The 24,497-nt window shown below is 28.1% G+C and overlaps 1 protein-coding gene across 1 annotated transcript in view; it reads right to left on the reverse strand.

The window, feature by feature from the left end:
• Positions 1-22,215, reverse strand: part of LOC129956963 (mucin-5AC-like) — a 100,419-nt gene extending 78,204 nt beyond the window's left edge. The window contains exons 1-2 of the mRNA XM_056069028.1: positions 21,998-22,215; positions 20,941-21,273 (exon numbers count right to left, since the gene is read on the reverse strand). The gene's annotated coding sequence lies outside the window, so the exon portion shown is untranslated. The remainder of the gene's footprint in view (positions 1-20,940; positions 21,274-21,997) is intronic.
• Between the last annotated feature and the right edge of the window lie 2,282 nt (positions 22,216-24,497).

Below are 24,497 nucleotides of genomic sequence, written 5' to 3' on the forward strand. Positions count from 1 at the left end.
TGTTTATTTTCTAGCACCGCCCTTCGAAGAAAAAAAAAGCTAAGAAACTAAACACCTTCAAGTCATCGAGCTGATATTTTATATCACTCAAATTTACACTTGGAATCGCAGATCAGTTACACCGATAACCGAACTCAGTGTTCCGTTCAAGGTCAAAAAAGTTCCAAGAATGTTTTGAAAACGATCCGTTGTGCAATCTAAGTATCGCTTGCAAATCGCAAGATATGCAAGAACAGATTATAAGACAATCTGTTGTACAGAATGCTTTTAGGGAGTAGCTACACTTATTCATATTTTCGTACCTACCACTCACAAAACGTAACCCGCAGGTGAGGTCTCCCCAAAACTTTCTCGCATACTCACTAATAAAAGTAAATTTGTGATTTGGGTGCGTTCTTTCTGAACCAATTGAAAACTAAATTTGACACAGAACTCCTATTGAAACCACAAAATCACATACCAAATTTGATATATTTAAGTCATTAAATTTTTGAGTTAACGCGTTTACAAGCTTCTGAATGTACAGACCGACAGACATTCAATTATTTGTTGGATTTAACTCAAAATCTGACAGGTGCCTACAATGTAGATCTTAAATCAGTGCACCGAATTTTATCAATCCAGTTTTATAGTAGTGTGAACTTACATTTGGGCAGTTGGACAGACAGACTTCCACGGAACAGATTTCGCTCAACATTTGAGAGAAATCAACAAACATGGTGTAAAGACCATACACCAAATTTCATCTGTCTAGCTGAAAATATTTTATAGTTATCTCTGTCACAGACAAGTCATTTTCCAAAAATGTGTTCTTCACACTCAGGTATTCTATAAAATGTGGAGATTCGTCCATTCCTCGAGTTCGAATTTGTGAACGGTTACAGTTACTTTCTCTATATTTCGTATACGAGAAAGTAAAAATAATATGCACATATAACATTTAATTTAACCCTTTCTAGGGTTGTGGTAAGTATGCTTCCCACCAAATTTATCAATCTTTGTATGAAATTATGTAGGTTGGCATAAGTTCTGACAAATATTTTTAGAAATACAGAAACTTAGATGCTTTAGTTCTTTATTTTACACAAAATGATGTGTCTCGATTAGTTACTTAATTATTTATTAACCAAATTAAATTTATCTAATAAGCTAAATGAATCCCTTTTCTTATTCTAATTTCAAGCCTAAAAATGTTTTAACATAATATGTCTAGAAAAAAATGGCCCTTTAAAGGGTTAAAGGCAACAAAATAGCAAAAATATAAATCATACATAATTAAGTTTCATTTAAACTTCTTCAAAGGATATAAAAAAATCAAAAAATATTTAATGAAACTCAAGTTTATTTCTTTCCAACTGAACAGTTTTATTTTTTACTACGATTTTAATAATCAACTTTTTAAAATTCTAGTGCAATAAAAGATAAATAATTCTGGTATGAAAATTTATAACATACTTTAAATTTTGGTAAACATTTGAGCTTTATTACTCCTCTTTTCAGAGGCTAACAAGGCTGGTTGCTCTAGCATGACGACAAATGAATCCGCATCAAAGATTTAAGAGTAAATATTCTTGAAACGAAGCCAAATATGAAACATTAACCAGAGGCTTATGACAATGTTGCCATGAACGAAATTTAATTAATATCTGTAACATGTCAAGATTATGGCAATAAATGGTTTATTCCATTTATTGCCATAATCCATTTATTCCATTCCATAATCCATTTATTGTCCCAGCAAAATTAGGTTATATAACTCTTTCAAGAGAAATGAAAAATACATCTTCCGAATTAAAAAAAATAATAATAAAATCCAACAGCAAAAATATTTTGTTACTGAATGCATTCTACTGTAAAATAAGAATATTTTGTTTCACTTTTTGTTCACACTTTCTCTTGAAATAATAAAAGTCAATGTCTACATGCCGATTTTTTTTTTTACAAGTCATGGGCCTTAAATTAAAAGCGCGCACACGCACATAAATTCATCTTTATCATATCAGTGATTTCTATTCAAAGCATTCTAATTTATGGCATACATCAAGACATTTTTAATTCCACATGTGTCAACACACAAAGCTAAACAGAAGAGGAGATATCTAAAAACAGATTTTTTTTTTTTAATTGAGGGTTAAAGCTAAGCATTAAATTCAAAAGAATTCGTTATCTTATGAATTTAAAATGCAGATGAGTTTCAGAATAGAAAGACGAAGTATTAAATTATCTCTGGTATCAAAAACTATAAATCCATTTAAAAAATGATAACAAAAAAAAAAAAGAGCTCGTTGTTATCATAATTCAAATTTCAACTCATTACTTATCATTTAAATGCGGACATCAAATTATCAATTAAATGCGGACAAAAATCATTAAATATTATCAAATTCAAACGCGGACATCAAATCTACCTTGATTCGCAAATACAGCATTTACATAGCAATAGCAGTGAATACATTTGGATAGAGTTTCTTTTTTCCTTTATAAGGGGGAAAAAAACCCTGGATAATAAATTTGGATGGGGATTTTTTCCCCGTTTATAAGAACTTTTTAAAAAATTCATTAACTGAATAAATGTTTTTAAGTGAAATCATATTATTGTTTAGAAATGGAAGAAACAGATCTTTGATCGAATCAATCAAAATTCCTATTAGACTACGGCACCATTTATTTACTAGAGCGGTCTCTAAAATATAAAACATAAATACTTTTTATTTCGACTTTTTAATCAATTTATTTTTAAAAAATATAATATTGAGTATTTTTTATAATGATAGTTGCAAATAATTACTACCAGATAATTAAATTTTCATATGATTTAGATTAAGATGCTTTTAATTCGGCAATTCATATAGCTTAAATGCGCGCACAGATATATTAACGAATCAAATTAAGGAATCATTGTATGAAGGAAAAAGTAATTGCTTCTTTTACAACAAAATTACTTTTTATATTACTAATACGTGAATAAATATTTTTTTTTTCATTCAACATTTAAGAACTTTCAAAATGGAATCAATTTAATATTTAAAAAATTCGTCTCGGCAAGCAGGAAGGCAAAAGTATTTCCTTTACATCTGAGTTACTATCTGGTAACATAAATTGATATTAGAAACGGTTAAAATTAGGACATGAAAATCACTTTTCAGTCCCTAATTTCTAAAATATTGCAGTTACCGAAAAACTTTAAATACAAAAGTTGTTCGTCTTAATGAGACGCTCATTTGGATAATTGGATTTATTTTTCTATTTTGAATATTAAGGAAGGAATAGCGAAATGAAAATTTCAACCCCCTCCTTCCCCCACCATTTCCACCCCTTCGAGCTTGATGGGCCATTTACGAACTCGTCCGAGATTTTCACATTTCTAACAACACATTCCAAGCCAGTTAAAAATCGAAACAAAATTACTCGTTATTCAGTTTACAACATGGGCTAAAGGGTTATACGCACATAATATATATATATAACTTTTGAACGAAGAATGGTTTTGATTCTAAGGACCATGATCGGTGAAGAACTGCAGGTAATTTTCCCGAAATCTTGTCATGGGATCCATTGCAATAGGTAGGTCTTCCTAAAAGAATCTACCTAAAACGCAAAATATAAATAAAGTATATTATATATATATATATATATATATATATATATATATATATATATTATTTACATTTCCAGGACTCGCGCTTACTGCACCTTGTCTTTAATCCGACCCAATACAAGCTCGTCAATATGAGCGAACGGGTTAAATTAATTTTAATTTGAAAGCTTTAGGATAATTTAACATAAAATTAGTGTTACATATAAATAGCACGGTAATATTTATTACTTTTATTCTGTCTGAAGAGATAATCTTCTTTTCATCCGTATCAGGGGGGGGGAGGGTGGAAAAAAAACCAGCCTAATCCTCGGTAACTTAAGAGCAACAGTAATCCTGCCAAAGCCTGCAATGGGGCGTTCCATTTCGCTAAAATCCGAAGATTGCTGTGGGTTTAAGTAGCAGGGGCTGTGCAGCCACCTCTAGGGATTTCTCAATATGAGCATACCCAGGCACCATAAGCCTCTTTTCCAGAAGGGTACAAATCCATATTCCCACAGGGGGGACACCTCCGGACGCTTAGAAATGGCCAGAGCGTTCGTTCCGGTCAGTGGGCAAGAAGGTTGGATAAAGACCTCCTAGAATCGGCGGTCATCAATCAAAACAGATGGAGTGTCCAGAAACATGCCGTGCCGCAGTTCCTTTTGGAAAATTGGGCAGCGAGGAAGCAGAGAGAGGTGTTGGGTGTCAACAGTCGGGCCAACTTATTAGAAACATAAATAATTGAACAAGAAGCATGGAATGTGGGAAGGGGGGAGGTCTGCTGTTATTACAAAAAAAACAACAAAAAAAACAGTTCAATGCAGTAGTTTACTGGACGGAAAATTAATGTCGAAAATATTATCGACAGCATATTAATTTAAATAAATATATTAGTTTTGAAGAATTTTAAAAACAAATCAGATCATACTGTATGTACCCAGGCGTATGACCTGATCATAAAATTCAGGAAAATTCTGTATTTCAATTTCATCAGTGACTGAGCGGATATTTTCTAACAAGCGCATCATGGTCATTTATTTCTAAAATGAAAATATCCGTTGTTATTTATAACTAGCCGCCTTTGGCGACCAGTCGGTTCGCCAGTATTACCGCTCGCTACAATTTTCAATTAAATATTTTAAGTAACTGGTCTCTTAATAGATTCTCAAACAAAACATTTTTAATCTTCAAATGTTGATAGTCATACCAAACTCATACTGTTGTTTAGATCGTTTCGTTCAATTTACTATATATATATTTTGCTAATTTGATGTCATTTCCGGTAAAACTTCAACTTTAATTTAAAGAGGAAATGAGGAAATTGCAATTAATATAAAGATATTTTTAATAAAAACCAAGCGTTTTATTTTATTTATCATCTTTATTGTTATTTATTTATTATTATTATTGAATATGAGTATTGCGAACAGAATCGCTCGGTATTTAAGTCTTATGTGAACTATAAAATATTTTTCATAATTTATGTAATATCACAAAGAATAATTCAACAAAAATTTCTCAGTTTCAGAATAAAATTCAGTTTTTAGTTTTGATTTCAAAAGGATTGAAATGAAATCAATAATATTTTGTTCCAGCCTATAAATATATTTCAAAAATTATGAAGTCTAAAGTCTAAATTTAATGCAGTAAGGTATCATATTCTGAGAAATATTCTGGACACATCAAATTTTAAATAAATGAATGAATGTTTCTATTTTCCACGATCAACTAAGACTTATTTATGAAGTTTTGAATGTTAAAAATTTAGAAAAACTCAACATTTTCATAATTTTAGGCCAATTAATCTTGAGAAACCTGCGCGCTGATTGGCGTATTTTCTTTGAAACAATCGATGGAAAATCTAAAATTATCCTTTTTTTTTTTTTTAATTGAATAGTGATATTCAAATTTTCATAAATCAGTCAGTTTAAGTGATTGATTTAGTTGATTGGAAATTATTTCTTTTTATTTAAAATATTAGTGTTTCAAGAACATTTTGTTAATCGTGATAATAAACGGAGGCAAGTCGTTACAAAAATACCGACAACAGAAAATCATTGAATTTTGGAATTAAGAATGCATTTAAATTTGAATAAGAAACACCCGTTGGAAATTATTTATAACATTAAATTCGCAACCAAATTTTATGAAAATCGATGAAAGAATTTTTTTTTTCTGAAATCGGAAAGATTTTGAATTGGAAAAAATTTGAATGATTTACACAAAAAACGCTAATATTTGATATATGTAATATTAGCCCTCTGGATTAAATTGAACATTATATCGTGTGTCAATTTTTTCCAGGAATGGCCTGGTCTAAAATTTTATCTGATAAAAATATTGTCCGATCTAAAATTTCATATGATTTCTTTGTGGTATATAATGCTATTTAGAATCTAATATACTGCTTTTGATACGAAATAACTTTAAAATATATTTTTCTTACACCACTACTTTTTTTGCTGAAGTTAGAATCTTTAGAACAATTTTAATGAAATGTTTTAATTCAATACTATTTCATGATTAATTGTCTAATATATTTTCCTATTGGACAAGCTTTATTGAATAAAAATAAAAAAAGTGGGTGTCGTCTCATCCATCCCCCCCCCTCCAAAACCAAAAAAATGCATTAGAGGAAATGATTAAAAATTCTTTCTTTGATAAAAGCAAAAATATGAATTCTAACTTTATATTCTATACATCAAAAACAGCATAACAAAAAAAAATTTTCTTCTGTATTTTATAACCTTTAATAACAATAACAATCAAGGAACACTTAATATTATTAACATCTAAATTTTATTAATTTGTAATAATTCTGGCCAAATAAAATCCACCAAAAGCGAATTCAATACAAGCATTTACAAAAAAAAAAAAAAAAAAAAAAAAAAAAACGCCTCTTCAAATTAATTTTGGAATCCATTTGCGAAAGAGTGAAGGTTATGATATTAAAAAGCACAAAAGTATTAAAACTTGCAGTTACTGGTTAAATGATATGCGTAGTTGCGCTTGTCAAGAGACTGACATCAGGTGAATAGTTTTTATTGAGCATTCGGAAATCATCGTCAATAATTGAAGAATTACAATCTAATATCAAATTCAACAGTGGTAAATTTATGTATTGAGCATATATATGCTTTCTCACCATTACTGACTCAAGCATATAAAAAAAATCTAATAAAAGCTGCACTTTACCATGATATTTCAATCAAAAACGAAGTGCTCGATTACTATCCCATGTCCAACTATTGGTTCGCTATCTCAGAAATGGTTAGTCAAAAAATGGTTAAATTATACTGCCATAACATCTCGCAAATTAATTTCATTGGACACAATAGTACAAGTTTTACAAGTTTAGCAGCTATATGCTCTGTCAATATTATAAAAAAATAAAATCAAAATTCTAATAAAAGGCAAAATAATTTTCCTATAAAAAAAGATCTCCAAGAAATTTCTATAGCAAAAAATTTTCTTGAAAAAGTGTTTATAACTGTCATATGTCAACGATTGGAAAATTCTCATTTAATTATTAATTACTTATTTTTATGAAAATTCTCCAATAAATTTACAAATTTAACATCTAAAGTTCTGTCACTTGTATAAACTTAAAAGTATATAAAAAAAATCTCTTAATAAAAAAAACACGAAATTTCACTGAGTAATTGATCTGCAACTGTCATTATGTCCAAAGACTGGTTCGCTATCTACTTATGCCTACGTTCTACAAGAATATTTGGATTACATTATCGGCAAATAATTGAAATTATCATTTTCGGAAGGTCACATGTAGATAGATATATTTAAGTAAGCGGGCATTCATTACGCCAATGCAGGGGGGGGGGTAGTAAAAGAAAAAGACAGATTGAAGTAGTCGCGAAATATCGCAAACAAACTGAATGGGAAAAGAGATAGCAGATAAAACGTTCGCCGTTGGCAATTCAAGAGCGAGACCTGCTACTTAGCGACTATCAATCAAAAGTCGAGAGACTTGGAGAGAAAATAAAATAAAAAGACACCGTGGCCAGGAGATACGTGCCTCGGCTTTTCTACTCTCGTGAACGTAATTGTGTTTATGACTTGGACCTTTCAGTAATGTTCTTGTGATAATAAAAATTAAAACGTAGCTCCGTCGTGTGTGAACCGTTTAATTTGATCCTAATAGTTCGCGCCTTTGCAACAATTAATCTGTTTAGAAGTTGCAAGTCGCGAGTAAATAAATTAAAATGATTCGTGGTTAAAAGTCATCTTTACAGGTAATGGTCGATTGGATCATTATTGCTAGACAAACTGAATAACAATTATATTTTAAAGACATAATAGATGCAGTGACCTTTCTAAGATTTTTGCGAACATTTAATAGTCCAATCGAATTATAATACTTGGAGATTTTTTTTTTTTTTTTGATAATAAAGATTATTTTTTGGTCCGCGAAATTTTGATAGATAAATCACTTCGACTTGCATTTTTTCGCCAACAATCTTTCTTTCGACAAAATTCAATTTTTCTACTTATAATAAATACAAAGAAACGCAAATACAAATTAAAAATAATAAGCTCCACAAAATACGCGATAAAAGGGTACAAACCAAAATGAAAATAATACTTTTTAACTGTTACAGCAGGGTAGCCTACAGATATAATAATTTATAAATTATACTTTTTGCATTTTCATGCTTATTAATTGACTTTTTTCTTACAAAAAAAAATTGTTCGTGTGATTTTTGATACACATTTTTTAACAAAATCTCGGAATTATCAATCGTGGATTTACTACACAAGAATCATCACAGCATAATACTGAAACGACGATCATTTTAACAAAATACAAGTAATCACGTTTTAAACCGTTATTTTAGGTAACTCCTTTTTCTTAACTCAAAATTTTATTTTTAACTCAGTATAACGAAGAAAACAAGGATTAGATTTAGCTTCTAAAAATCATATTATAACTCTCACATGAGTATAGAAAATTTTAAATCCACTTCTCTCTTACTAATTTACAAGGACTTTTATATCTGCCACTTTGTAGAATAGGCTGGTAACTCGCCAGTTCAATATTTACATTCATAAATTCGAAATTCACTGCAAACGGCAGTTTGCCGTCGATCCACCCACCCCCTCCAGGGACATACTACACCACCCTGTTTCCCTCTTCCAACAAAACACGGTGCCAACCACACACCAGCACTAAATTCAGACGCGGGTGTATTACAGAGATCATTGAAGAGAGCTGCTTTTCCAAATATTTTGGGGCTTCTTTTTAGAAAACGAAGAGCGGTACCAAACAGCGCCTAATGAAAAATTCAATTTTCCAGTTTGCAAACAGATGGTGAATCCCTGAAGTGGATGGTTGCTTTCATGTTTTTGCAGTAGAGTCATCATACATTTTTATGAGAATGAATGTTTGAGGGCGGAGGAACAGAAATAAAGGGGGAATTCGGTAAGGGGGGGGGGAGATGTTGTTGTTGGCTTCGTTTCAAAAATATTCAAATCGACACAAATTTTCTATTTCTATAGAAGTAACGGCAGATTTGCAAGATTTTCTATTTAAATATTATAATTTTTCTCACTGAAATTTTAATAAATTCGCATACCGTATGTTGGTACACCATTTGCATAAGAAAGGGATACAACTTCCTTCACTCAAAAAAATAGATCAAAAAATCTTTACCAACAAAGAGCTTATTTATGAAGTGTAATAGCGTAGATTTAATTCCATTTTAAACATTCCATATTTTTTTTAGTTTTATTAACTGAACAAAATTAATTTTCAGACTAATTCTGTATGATTAAACACAACTTTTATGACGTCACATTATTTTGTTTCATAATGAACAACTAAATTTCTTGTTTTAGAACATTATCTTGCTAGGTATTGAATTAATTTTAGGAATACACAGACAAAATATGTACAGCAATATTAAAATTACAAAGGAGATTAAACAGTTTTATATCACTTACTGTCTCTATAAAAGTCTTTAAATTTTGTAATACTTTGTATCAAATTTGTAGTAATTCAAAACTCAAAATTAATCTGTATTCGTCTTTTTTTTTTTTTTTTTTTTTTTTTTTTGTAAATATATCAACTACAAAACTGTCGTCGCCAACGACAAAATAATGAAAATAGCCTAAAAATAATAAATACAAGGACTTAAAAACACGCGCATTCAGTTAGCTAAATGAAATGTTCTAGAATCGACTGCACTATATATCAAAGTGCTTTATTCTAAAAATGAGAAATATAATGATTATATGTCATTAACCACTTTTGGCTAAAACTATACATTTTCTAATACTAAAAACTTCAATAAAAAGGGGGGAATCAATTTCATCGTTTCATTCATTCCCTTCCATCTAATACGTTATAGAAAAATTACTTATCTTTGATTTTTTAAAGGTAATATTCATTTAATGCAAAAAGAAATATAGTAAGAAATAATTTAGATAAATATTTTTGTAATGAATAATAAATGATAACAGGATTTCAGATCTTTAAATGAATGTTTTACACATTCTTCATAATTACACACACACACACACACAAAAACACAAACTTAATTGTTTTTTTTAACTGTGTCGAAGAACTCGGTCAACATACCCCCCCCCCCTCAGACAAGACGATGCAAAAAAGGACGTTTGAAAGCATTTAGAATTTTCATACCTACGATAGGGGATTTTACTATAATTTATAATTTAGACGCATTATTTTGAAGATTCTATAGCTTTACTTTAAAAACAGTTAAACTAATAAAAATTAGACCCGAAGAAAAGTTACAACACTGCGTAACTCTAGAAATTAATAAAAAATAAAATTTGAATTCCAAGTGACTAAAATAATAATTAATTTTAAGGTGGTATTTAAACTGAATATATTACAACCACGATCACATTCTTTAAAAACAAATTACAAACAGTTCTTTGTTAGTCTCTAAATGCTAATACAATGTACATTTCTGTTAAATTCGACATCGTTTTTACGTAACCGAAGTATTCACTAATCCGGTACCACAGAAAGTAAAAAAAAAAGACGATTGCATCTCATTATCTTTCAATTCACAAGTCTGGCGGCCAAAATTCAACTCCAAATATTCGACTGTAATAAAAAGTCGTTTGGAATTTTCAAGTTTCTCTCACTCACCTCTCCCCTCCCCGAAAAAAAAAAAAGGATCAAAATCTCGGTCTAAAATACACAGGAGAGAAAAGGGAACAGGCAAAGAAGAGGGAGGGTTACCGGAAATGCGGGGATAGAAAATCTTTTGCCATGAGAGGAGAATACCCTCACCCAGCCTGCTTTACAGATTCTTTTCGTGAGTTGGTACCCCTTCCCACCTCGCCTCCCAAGCTCCCCACCACGCACATATGCATGAATGCACTCAAAACCCTCCATCAGCGCCAGCGCATTTAATGAGGCGGCGAGGGGTGCACGTCATGCCCTAGACGACCAATCAGAGGGCAGGATTTCATAAACTGCACTTCCAAAGAGTGAGCGAATGCACGAAAAGAAAGAAAAAACGCTCTGGGGAGCAGGGGAAGAGAACGAAGGAAATGCATGACCAAATCGAATTAGAAAAGCCCGAATTCCGCCCACAACGCATGCGCCCCGAGGGTGGGGAGGGGTCTCCCGTTGCTAGGCGACGCCAGAATCAGGAAAATTGACAGAATGTACCCTGGTACTCCCTCTCACACCCACGCTTTTCCTCCCACGAATAGAGAAATTCCGCGACACGGCGAAAGGAACCAAAAAGCACACCACTGAAAACTTTTCCTTTTTATGGTTGGTATTTATGAATGGCGTAGTAATGAAGCAGACTACTAAGAGGAGACGACATATGCATCTCCTACTTTTAGGGGTAGCCGCAGGCAGAAAACATTAGTATGTTACTTTTTTTATTGCTTTATTGCTAATATCGCCAATAATCGTGGGAGGGTGATTATGAACGAGATACCATTTATGCTTGCTACACCACTGATATTTAACCTCCTAAACCTAGCACAATCTGTACGAAAAAAAAAAAAAAAATCTCACAAAAGAAAATATTAAATTTGTATAAATTCATAATCACAGATAGAATTATTTTTTTTTCTGTAAAACTTATAACGTTTAGCTATTTATTTACATGTAAAACTTCAAAATTTAGAGAGTTGAGTTCTTATAAAGTAGTTCTTCACAAAAAACTGTACCATATGTCTGTGATTTCACTGTTTACATGTTAAAAAAATTAACAGTGTTTTTTCCTAACTTTAAAAAAAAGAATAGATTCAAGCTAATACATTTTCGTTATTTACAATTTGTGAAATATTAAAAATATTTTTATAATTATTTAAATATTTTATTTAAATATTAAAATATTTTTATGTAATAATTGTTAAGTTAAAAAAAATCATTTACAACACATACTATTCCAACCGAAACTTACATGTTTATGTTGAATTTACATTCTCATATAACCCTAAAAACTGAAATATAATTGCATTTGATAACCAAGAAAATGTAAGATTATTATTAAATAATAAATAATGAGACATTAAAGGTCAAACTATGTAAATTTATTAAATTATCAGAACACTTAATTGCATGTAAAAGGTTTTGAAACAACTTCAACTCCTTTTTAAGGGAAAAAAAAAATTCAGATAGTTATTAAACTGGGACACTATTTCAAATCTTACAAGCAATGAATATACAAATCAACATTATCCTGACAAAAAACCTCTCCCCCTGGCCACTTCTCAACAATTAGGCATGCTATTTCAAATTTAAACATAATCTCAAAAAATTAAGATAAATAATAAATTTTCAGATAAATTATGCATTGATGGTTCTTTTCAGCATGCTGCCACACCCTGGCTGCAGGGCTAAAGGGATGCTCCAGAGATTAGAGGAGGAGATCTCTGGGATGAAGGGGAGAGGAGATAAAAGGATGAGGCTCCTCTAATGAGTTCTCCCCTGTCCTATGTTTTTCTAGGGTGGAAGCCCTGGGAGTGTGAAGGGGCTAAAAATAGGACGCCTGACTCATGTTGGTATTTCCCAGGTCAAACTGGATCCAGAAAGAAGGAAGAATTGGATCTGGAAAAAGAGTATTTTCAGGTCTTTTTACCATTTTCAAAAAAATTGTATTTTTATTATTTCATCACAAATTTTTTTTGAAATTTTTTTTATTATTATTATTCTTTGGAAGATTAACTAGGTCAGACCAATAAAATGAGAAATGAATGGTGTTTATTTAGTAATCACTTAATTGATGTAAATTTATTTTAAAAAAAATGGAAGTATAAAAATAATTTATATTCATAAATGGTTCTAAAATAGAATAATTATTTTATTCTTACTTCTTAAAATGTAATGCAAACACTACTAGGCTGAATAATAAAAAGGAAGAGGGAATAAATGCTGGAAGTGCAATAAATTTTTGGTTCCATAAGAGAATTTCTGAAGATATCTAGATTATTGCTTTGGCTTTATTTTATATTTGTTTTTCAATGTTTTTATTTTGTTCATATAATTTATACATAACCCATATAAAGCATAATCATATTCATCTTAAATTAAGTATAAGACTTTCAGTAAAAGGATGATAAACTCAAAAGCACTGATTATAGTCAACTAAAATATGCCACCTGCTAATATAAATTCATGCTCTAAAGATCAAATCAATACAAATAAAAAAAAAGTAATATTTCAGAAACTGCTCTTTTGTAAATTTTTGAAGCTTTTAATAATATAAGCATAGTCATCACTCCACTGGTTTCTTCACAGTAACAGACCCATTTTTGTGTTATACAAAATAGGATCATCAGTTGGAAAGACCACTTAACAGTAATTTTTTTTTTTTTTATGGACTTACACTTGAACTAACTTAAATTTAAATTAATAATTCCATTTTGAGATTTCTACCAGTTTATTATGCAATGTTATAATCACTTATGGTGCAGGTTTAAAAAGCACACTTTTAAATTTCAGCATATTAATCTTTATAATAGAGTGAATTCGGCACAAGTAACAAAACTGAATCAAGTTTTAAATTATTTTATAATCTGCATTTGGTCTTTTAAATAGCTTTCAGAAACCCTTGCAATGTACACCAAATATTTTCTTGGTGTCGTAAAACAAATTTTTATTTGCAATGAATGAATGAACTTAGCAACTCATTACAGAAATAAATGGCAACTGGTAAGCAAACTCGGTACAGAAATAAATGGATTAAGAATGAACATAAATGTTATACAATCAAGCCTATATTTCTGTTAGAGTAAAGGAAACTTCTTAAGCTCTCATTAATTTCAAAACAAATTTTGTTATTTCTACAATATTGCTTCTAAATTTTTGTAATAGCACAAAAAAAAAAACTATTTCCAATTTAGCATGTCAAAGAAAAACAATATAACAAAGTTTCAACTTAATGCAGTTAATAAAATTTATTATAGCAATATTCAAAGAGAAAAATGCAAACAGAAGGGATTGCTGAATTAGGTGCATACTTATTTTTTTTTTGTATATACTTAGTCATAAATTCCTTATTAAATTTATCTCTCTAAGCATTCTATGAAAACATGACATTATAAAAACTTATTACATGTCTTGTTGAATTATTTTTTTTTATCATTGTTTGAAAATGCTTTTCAGTTACATCTGATTATAAAAAGAACGTGGAAAATTGTTGAATCAATAAAGTGTATTAATATAAAACAAGAAAATGCTGTTTCAAAATAATTCACTCTCGCATTATTTCCATTTATAAAATTTAACACTGTATAAATTTTTTTTCTTTTTTTCCCCCATTCATCTAATAATCACACATCTAAATAGAACACAGAATTAGCTGTTAAATTCTGTTTCAAAATGCTTCTAAGTGCACCTGGATCATAATAAAATGTACAAGGCTATTCTATTTAATAATTAAAATGCATTAATATGAAACAAGAAAATATTGGTACAAATCATTCAATCTCAAATTCTTTTTATTTTTTTTAAATTTTGCATCATATAAGGTTTAGATTTTTCTTTCATTAATACTACAACATTAGATCTAATCAATTTAAAAGCCAATGATGAAGGCTTGACCTAAAATTTGCAGACTGCATCAACAAAAATTCCTGATAATTTGGACATATAACTTCAAAGTCCACAATTTCAAATAGTGTCATAAATCATTGAAAAGTATTTAAACTTTCACAACAGATGTATTCAATGAAACCAATTTCAAAATATTTGCAAATATCACAACCATTCCAAAGGGAGAGAGAAAAGAAAAGTTCGCAATAGTTATTTTCTAAAAATGAAATTTTTATTTGTTTGGAAAAATTAGAATACAATTTGAAATTTCTGATTATGGTTGAATCGTTGCCAATTTCTTTCTTCCTTAAAATTGGGAAAGAAAAAGTAATAATAATTTTCAAGATGGTCTTAAAAAAAAAACTATTTTCTTATAGCTTCACTATGAAATTACAATTTCTAAACACAATCTTTCTATTATTACAACTACTTTGATAAAAGAATATTTATATCCTGCAATTAAAAGAATATGGTTAAAACTACATTTTTAATATTTAATTAATTTATTTTTATTTAATTATTTGTGTGTGTGCTGGTTGACTTATACGATTTTTCATACATCCCTAACAAAAAATTTAAGAGCATTCTTCAAGTTAAAAAATCAGGTGCATTTTCATACACTGCATTCTTTTACGTATGCAGTACATATAACAAAAAAGCTTTAATAATTAAGTTTTGGAGATATTCGAATGACACATTATGTCACAGTTATGTTTATTTTTGAATAATATTTATGAACAAACAATTCATAACAACTTTCTCACACGTTACTTTATAAAATACGGATTAATAAAATACTTATTTACGGATACTTATTATATGGATATATAAAATAATTTATTTATAAAATACGTTTTTTTTTTTTTTTTTTTTTTTTTAGAAAATATATTTTTTTATTAAAAAAATATTTATTTCTGAAAAATTGAGCAGAGGCAGATAGTACATTTGTAAATAAAATTAAACAGTGATTGAAATATTGAAAAAAAAAATGTACAATTCTAACTATGATACATTTCTTAATTACAGTAACAAATTGCTTCTAATATGTTAACATTGTAAAATCTATCAGTTTTTATAAATTCAATAGTCACTAGCTCATCTTTACATGTGGAATTAACATCATTGTTAATGGACTGGATACAAAATGATGTGAACATCCATTATAGAAGTTTATGCAGCAATTTTCATGCTTTATTATAATTTCCTAGACTAAAAGGCTTTTAAAAAAACCTTTTAAGAAGTACTCTTTTACAAGTTATACATTTCAGGAAACATACACAAAAATATATGTAAAAATATTACCAATTTGTCTAAATTTTTATGCATATATATGAAATGGCCTTTTTGGGGAAGGGAGGGGGAAAGGAGAACAGATTCGATTACCTGGAAATTATACTTTTATCCTTTTTCTTAATATACAAATGAAAATTTCAATTTTTAAGAGAGATTTAGAAAGTTCTTAGTTAGAACCATGACCAAGTACTGGCATAATCTGAATAGTATGATAAAAGACCATGTTAAGTTTTTGATATATAGATTTAAAATAGAAATTTTACACAGAAAACATTTTTGGTCTTAATAAGTGGAGAGTTCAGTGTGGGAAAATAAGAATCGGAAGTTACAGTGAAGCTCAAATTCAAGAGATTAAAAAAGAATTATTATTAGAATGTGGATAAATCAAAATTATTTCATATGTGATCTTTGTATATTAACTATACGCCATTGGGAAATATTAGGTTTAATCTTATGCCATTAGTGATCATTATCAATATACTAAAAAGTTAAGCATTTTCTTAAGCAATCAATTGCTCTATATGGTTAATAAATAAATACTAATATATATATATATATATATATATATATATATAGAGAGAGAGAGAGAGAGAGAGATTATTTATATGCATATTACATTAAATTATTATATCTATTCTTAAAATATTTACAGATTTTTTTTGCACATGTGAGAAAAGAATTACACTCTTATTGTCAAAATTTTCCAACAAAATCGGAATACGGCCTTGACGATCATGTCCTTTTCAAAATGTGTTAAAATCTTTCTACCAATCAGAGCTGGGAAAACTCAACACTAATCAAGATAATCATTAACAAAAGAAAAACTATTTGATTCAAATAATCCCTCACTCCCAAACTATGAAAAATTGGAGATATAAGACTATTACAATACATTTATAACATCAACTTCTGCATGTCAGAAATTAAGGCTTTATTTATGACAGGGAAATTTTAATCTATCCTTATACAAAAACTTTATAAAGCTGATTAGATTGAAAAGAAATGCACAACATGGTATGTTAAAGATTAAAATTCCATAATATAAATGAGTATTTTGCATTCTAACAAAAAAGAAATATTACCAATTACTAACTGAAATTTTCAAAAACGATAGTTCCTATCAATCAAATTAGACTAGAAACACCAGAACACAACATTTGAAATTTAGAACACAAAATGGAAAGAATTTTATACTTCATGTATATTATTTAAAGATTATTATCAAAATAAAAAATATCAAGAAAGGAATGAAACTCTTTATCATACTTAAAAATAAACGCCAAATATAATTTGCAGATAACAAATGTAACCTACAGAATAAATTCAGATTATGAAAATATAACATATACACAAATATTTATTTCTTAAACATTTCCTAGTGTGATTTAATACTAGAACTACAACAAAATACTTATAATCATATTTCCGTCGGAAAGTTTTTGCTATAATGTCCACATAGGAATATAAATAAAAAAAAAAGTAACCAATAAGATTTAATAAAAGAAATTAAATTTAAGAACATTTAGAAAAATTTAATCAAATCTTTTGTGTTATGATTATTTATTTAACTAATTTGTTTAAAACGACATTTTTAAAAGTTTCTAAAAAAATTGCAAAAAATTTTGTGATTTTTTTTCACATTTTATTTCTATTTTAGGTTTTCATCCATAGTTTTAAGTTAAGTAGTCTATTCCATACAAATAGAAAATAACATTAATTATAGCATGAATAAATAAAGAAAGCAAAATCTTTTCTTATAGACATGCTTGATGAAATAAGAAAACAATATTTTGCTTTTGCATCTTGAGTTCAATTATTTATAAGCGAGTTAAACTTTTCAATGATTTTTAGATAAGAAAAATCCCCAACATATATCTTTCACTAAAAAAAATTTTGAAGTGACTGCCGAAACTGGAAAATAAAAATTTAATGATTAAAGAATACGAAATAAAGTGCAATTAAAGTTTAAAATGCTATTTGGCAAATCTTCAAGAAAACATCTAATTATTTTGAACTAATGGCTAAATCTGTAGAATCAGCTTTTAGATTGAATTACCAAACTACCTTCCATTTAATTAAATCTCTGATAACTAAAAAATACTTAATCATGAAATTTTTTAAATACATAATATAAATATATGCTTTTTAACTGAATATTAAAAAAAAATGTTGATTTGACAACTCGCAGGATTATGCAAATCTCATTTATTTGTTAAGTTAATCAAAGTTTCTAAAAAGACAACCAATTTATTTACTTCCTGACTTATTTTAAATGTTCTTACTAAACAAAAGCAAAAATAAAAATATATTTAATTAATCACAAAGCTTTCTATTCTGCTTGAGACTGAAATTGATTGATGCCTCACATTGAGAAAATAAATCAATTTTACATTAAAATTTTGCTCATACTGTTTTTTTAAATGAATAATTATTTAATCCTATTTAAATTAAACTTTTTGAACATTATATGATTTCTAATATGAAAATAGCTAAATATTTTTAAAATTTTTCAAAGAAGTGAACATAATTTGTCTTAAAGTTGAACATTGTCTTACCATGAACATTGCTTGATATTTTAAAATGCATATGATTCTTTTACATCTAGACGCAATACGTTGAATAATTAATCTAATTAATGTTAAATAATAATAAAATAATTGTCCCCAAATGAACAAGTTTGGAACTTTTAAGATACAGTACTAATTAAAAGGTTAATTCACATTTCTCTATGAAAAATATCAAAAAATCTTTCAAATAAAAAAAAAAGCACCCACAAATTATATGCAAAAAGAAAATCTAAACATATATGAATCCGATTTTTACAACTACTTCCTCTAAATAAAATATATTTCACTGATAATAGCTTGATTTAAACTGAAAACTATATTTCCAAATAATCCTTATAATAAACGAGTTCCAAAAAAGTCACGAAACAAATGCTTAAATTACAAAAATGGAAGAAAAAAAAAATCAACTAGAAGTTTTTATATAACAGAATCATATTACTTCAATATATGATTGTTTGATTCCTCATTGGTAAAGATATAATTTTCTATTTATAAATATTTAAGATAAATTTTAGCATCCCTATTCAACAATTTTTTATCTATACCTTAGTACAAAAGTAAGCTTAACTATCATTGGTTTTTATTTATGATTAAAATACATAAGGTGGTCAGTCAGATAAACATGAAATCATTTATCTTATCAATGGTGTAAACAACAACAAAATAGATAAGTATGATGGTTTATTCTGCTATCTGCTTGACAATCTCAAGATGCATCAAAAGTAAACAGCCTATATGACTTGTTTAAAAACATAATTTCAGCATTACATCAACAAAAATATCTTCACAACAATACTCATTTTACAATCAAAATGATTTCATTGTTTATTTATTTTGACACATATTGTAGTATTCATTCATGACTAGCTTGTAGTTCTCATTATGTTACATGAAATACTTGTAGTCCAATGATATATATATATATATATATATACATAATAAAGTTGCTGGTCAATATTAAACAAAATGCAGAAATTATGATTTAGAAGAAAAATTAGACCAAATTTTGTCAGGTATTTAAATTTAAACATTCACAGATAATAGCACCCCCAAATGTCAATCAGATGGTTAGATCCTATTACTAATTAAAAAAATATATATAGTATAAGTTCTCTTCTGTTATTAAAGGTATATTTATTTATTTATCTTTTTATTTAATAAGCATATTATTTTATGTTTGGCCAAAGATTTAAAATTCAAATGGCACCACTGTTCATCCTATTTTTAAGGTATTATAAATATATGAAAAGGCAATCGAACCTGTCTGTACAAAAGAAGAAGATACTCACTTCTATGGAAAAGGAAGGAATTCAAACATAGAAATATTATTATTTATATATATATATATATATATATATACTAAATTTCAATTTTAAACTTAGTTTTTGCAGACTCCTATTTCAGTATTAAAAAATTCTTCCCAGGAAATAATGTTACTATAATATTACAACTGATTGTAAATATAAAAACATCAAGCTTTCTCAAATAAATGTAATTTACTTAATGCATAACTTTTTCAATTGCTTGATGTGATAAATGGTATTTTTTTTAAATGCATAAGTATATTTTTAATTATCTGATGTAATACCAAATAAAGATAGAGTAGTTTGTAATATGGACCATGAGTATTGAAAGTATGCACAAATCTTAACTGTGCATTATAATTATTAATAATTATTTTATTTTTAAAAGAATCTTGCAAAAAATTTCTTGATTAGGGATTCTAAAAAAGTTATATGTAAACAACAAAGGTTTCAAAATCATATACTACTCTAATCATATTCTCTATCACTAAAATCATATAATTTTCGAGTTGTATAAAGAAAGCAATTTATGAGATGTTTAACAACCGTCATTCTCACTTGACAACATGATAAAACTGAATTAAAACTCTGCAGCCTCACACCAATTTAATAAATAATAAATTCATTCAGATTAGTAAATAATAAATTCGTTCATAAGTCATTAAAATAAAATATAGAGAATTTCAAAAGCAGATATTTTTCTATTTATGGATTGTTATTTTAACACTCAAACACAATTTCAGTTGACTGGTAAACACTGCACATGCTCCCAGAATTTATTTATTTATTTGTTTCATTATTTGTGACAACGTCTCAAATAAGATTAATATTTAGAAAAAATTCGAAAGATATGGAAATTTTCCAAAAGCTGATTGGCTTATATATCATACATTGATTCCACGAATACTTAATTACAAAATTAATTAATAATTTATCTGAAATTCAAAATAAGAAAATATCGTTATATTTTATAAATGAGATCTAATTATTAAAATCTTCTAAAGAATACGAAAATTAAACTAATGTATTTTTAAATTTAAAAAAGACAAAATTGTTTATATTATTTTCTTTTCATTACCACTTAATAAAACAACAATATCGCAAATCTAAATAATCCAAAAAAAAATTTTTTTTTAAATGACAACATACCTGTAAATAAATGTATCCGATAATACTTCCTTTAAATATGCAAGAGCTTTGATTCCTGATCCGTTTATCATAAAAGCACACACTTTAGAACCGATTTTATAAACATGATGTAATCCAAGTAAACACTATGTATTGTAACACTCTCCAATACGTAAACAACACACAATCGGTAATCCACAACTATTCCAGTGAAAATATGTTTGTGCACAATTTTTACAATTTCCGGGCTTTTCAATTATTTTATAAATTAGAACCAGGTATCCAATAGAGATGATTTCATTAAAGCAATTCAAGTAATCCACACAGCACTAAGTAATCCTTTAATTAGTTCACCTAAAAAAGAAATAGAAATTTATCACTATACAAAATCAAAAAAATATTTTTAAAGAAAAAAAAATTCTAAATTATTAAAGAGTTAAATATGTAGTACTTATAATACTCCTTTCTCATATAAATTAAAAAATTTTGATTACAAAAAAAGTGATAAAGACATTCATAATAAATTTTATTATTATTTATTATAATTTATTTTTAGAACATAATTAATAGAAAAAAATATTAATTACATTTCAATAACTGATTAAATCCATTAAACTATAAAAAGAGCCACCGTTTTGTTTACTATGGATATATAAGAATTTCACAAACAAACCATAAATAGATCAATGTTCGTAGAAATAAAAAAATATCAACAATTAAATTGATAAAATTCGTTAACATTTCGCTTCCATGTTATTCGATCAGCTAGTTCACTACTGCTGGATTTAGGCCTAACGTCGGAATCCAACATTCTTAAAGACACCGAAATTCCTCATCTTCAAAGACTCCGTGTCCCATCAACATCACACGATAGATGATGATTTTTCTCAATACGGAATTTTAATATGAATAACAGATTTTTTCAATAAAATAAATTACAGATAGGTCAGAAAATTCGTATCAGCTTTCATTCCGTTGATGTAACTAATATATATATATATATATATATATTTTTAAATGCATTCCAAATACACCGAACAATGCACTCTAGGGGGGGGGGAGGGATAAAAATATTTACCTCTGAGTAAAATCTGAATCCAAGTAATTTAATCCCATTTTTAAAAATTAATAATCCAACGCTAAGTGCGACGTCGAATGCTGCTAGGCACTCAAGAGCTCGCCATAGCAACCGAACATTTTTATCCGCTGGGCACGAAAAATCCTCACTGCGTCGAAATTCGCAGCGACGTAAACATACCGCACCACCAACGAACAGCACTACAAGAACTAATCCACATTCAGTTGGCTCCACGCATATCGCCAAGGCCGGATGACGCCAAGTCACAGACCTGAGCTCCCTGATTGGTTGGTATCCCGGGTCGATTTGGCGATGCCCCGCCTACACCCAGCGGCGAAGCACGATCTGCAGAGCGCATGTTCTTCACGATCCGCCTTTTATGGAATCTTTCCCCCCTGCTTTGCTTTCTGTTCATGATGACGTGCAGGGACAATACGCCGCCAATAGCAGCCGCCATAGCCTAAACAACATTAGAACTGTTTGGGGGTCGGTTAAAAATTTGTTCTTCAGAATGGGAAGTTGAATGACTGGCTGCACCTGCGTTTTTAAGAATCCTAAATATCTTTCTTGAGATATTAGAAAACTAATAGACATTTAATTTATTACAAATATTTTGAAAATTAATTCTCACAATTGATGTGAGCTGGTGTTTATTGTCAGTCATATTTTGAAATGATTTTTTAAATCTTATATGAGATTATTATATTACAGATAATTTTTTGAATAATTAGATCATGTTATCATTAATTCGTGTTTCAAAAAACTTGGAGCAGACATTTTATTTAAAAAATTTGCAAAGAATCTGTAGGATGATTAAGGGGAATAAATAAATAAATTGTTGGCATATTTGGTTATAAGAAATATTTTATCTTTTCAAAAAGGTTATTAGTAATTCATCATTTTAGCATCGATTAATATTTATAAAAAGTATTAATAACCAAATTAATAATAATGCATATAATTAATTTTATATAAATTTATTATTATATTAAAATTTTGTCTTTTAACAGATTTGTTATATTTTTCATATTTTACACTTTCAATAATCTGATAAAAATAAAACCAGAGAAATTTGAATATAATTCATGATTTCCAAAAATTAGCATAAAAAATATGGAAAAAAAATTATGTAATTAAAAAACTGTGAATAAAACATATAAATTATGTAAGTAATTCATTCGTTGATATACTTATAAAGTTATTTAAATTGTATAAGTAAAGAAATTATAGCATATTCTTTATTTATTACATACAATGAGTAAACAAATTGATATAATGCAAATATTTTTAAAGTTTCATGTATCTAAAAAATTTATTTATAGCAGAAAATAACAAAAAAAAATGTAAGATACTTGCGCGTTAACCACATACCGATGACGAACACAGTAAAATTTTTGTTATGACAAAAAAATATCAGCTTCCAATCTCGGACGTTTTTTTCCTACGATTAATCGCTGATATGCAGATAATATGTAAGTATAAAATTAAAATATAATTGAAATAAATCTTACTTTTCGCGCCAATGTTTCCAGTTTTAATACAACAAAGCCTGGCTTTCTAAAAATGTTTTTTTTTAGAAGAACTTCCCAAAGTTCGCGAGCTTCTATAAAAAAAAAATACTTAATTAACAAAACGTTTTATATTCTTACATTTCCCTTGTTTGATTTATTTGTATTTGCTCCAATCAAATTTCTGGTTTTTCAAACTTTTTTTTTTTTTTTTTCAGAAAAAGGAATGACCTTAAAATGGTCGATTGTTTAGCAAAATACTTTTTTTTCCCCAGACGTAACTTCTCGAGATTCATTTTCACTTGTTTTATATTTGATATCTATTATTTTATTTACTCGTATTGTTTTTCAGCCCTCATTAATTATAGACTAGATATGCAGTTTAGATTCGCAGCTAGATCTTGGCGAAAAAAGTCGTAAATAATTTCAATAAATTGTTACAAATGTAAGAAATTGTGATGCCATATTTTCACGTGATAATATGCCTTACAGTTGGAAGAAATAAATAGCCTACATATAAATTAATTTTCAAGTTGCTTATAAGGATTAGGAAACGATTTTAATTCAATTTTTAGTCATCTGCAACATGATTTGAACTATTTTTATTTATCTTATAATCAACATGAGTTTCTACCTATAACGTTCTTGTGTCAAAAAAAAAATTATAATTCAGGAAGGATTTTAAACCCCGGTATTTTGAAGAAACTCTACATTTATTCCAGAAACCGAAAACAAATTTTTTCGGAGTTAAACTTATGTGTCGTCTTCCCGTGCGTTTGTTAAGACGATAACTTAAAAGTACAAATATTAAGTAAAAGAATTTTGGCTTTCAGATTTTAGTCTCAAATTTTATATATTTATTAATTTTTGGGCACAATTTTGCAAAAGGAAGCGATATTTTCTCAAAATACATACTCATTTATTTCTTCCATTTTCTATTTCTTATACTATAAAGATAAGCAAAATTTTGAAGAAAAATTTTTAAATAAGTA

This window comes from Argiope bruennichi, chromosome 11, assembly GCF_947563725.1.
Source record: "Argiope bruennichi chromosome 11, qqArgBrue1.1, whole genome shotgun sequence".
NCBI lineage: Eukaryota > Metazoa > Arthropoda > Arachnida > Araneae > Araneidae > Argiope > Argiope bruennichi.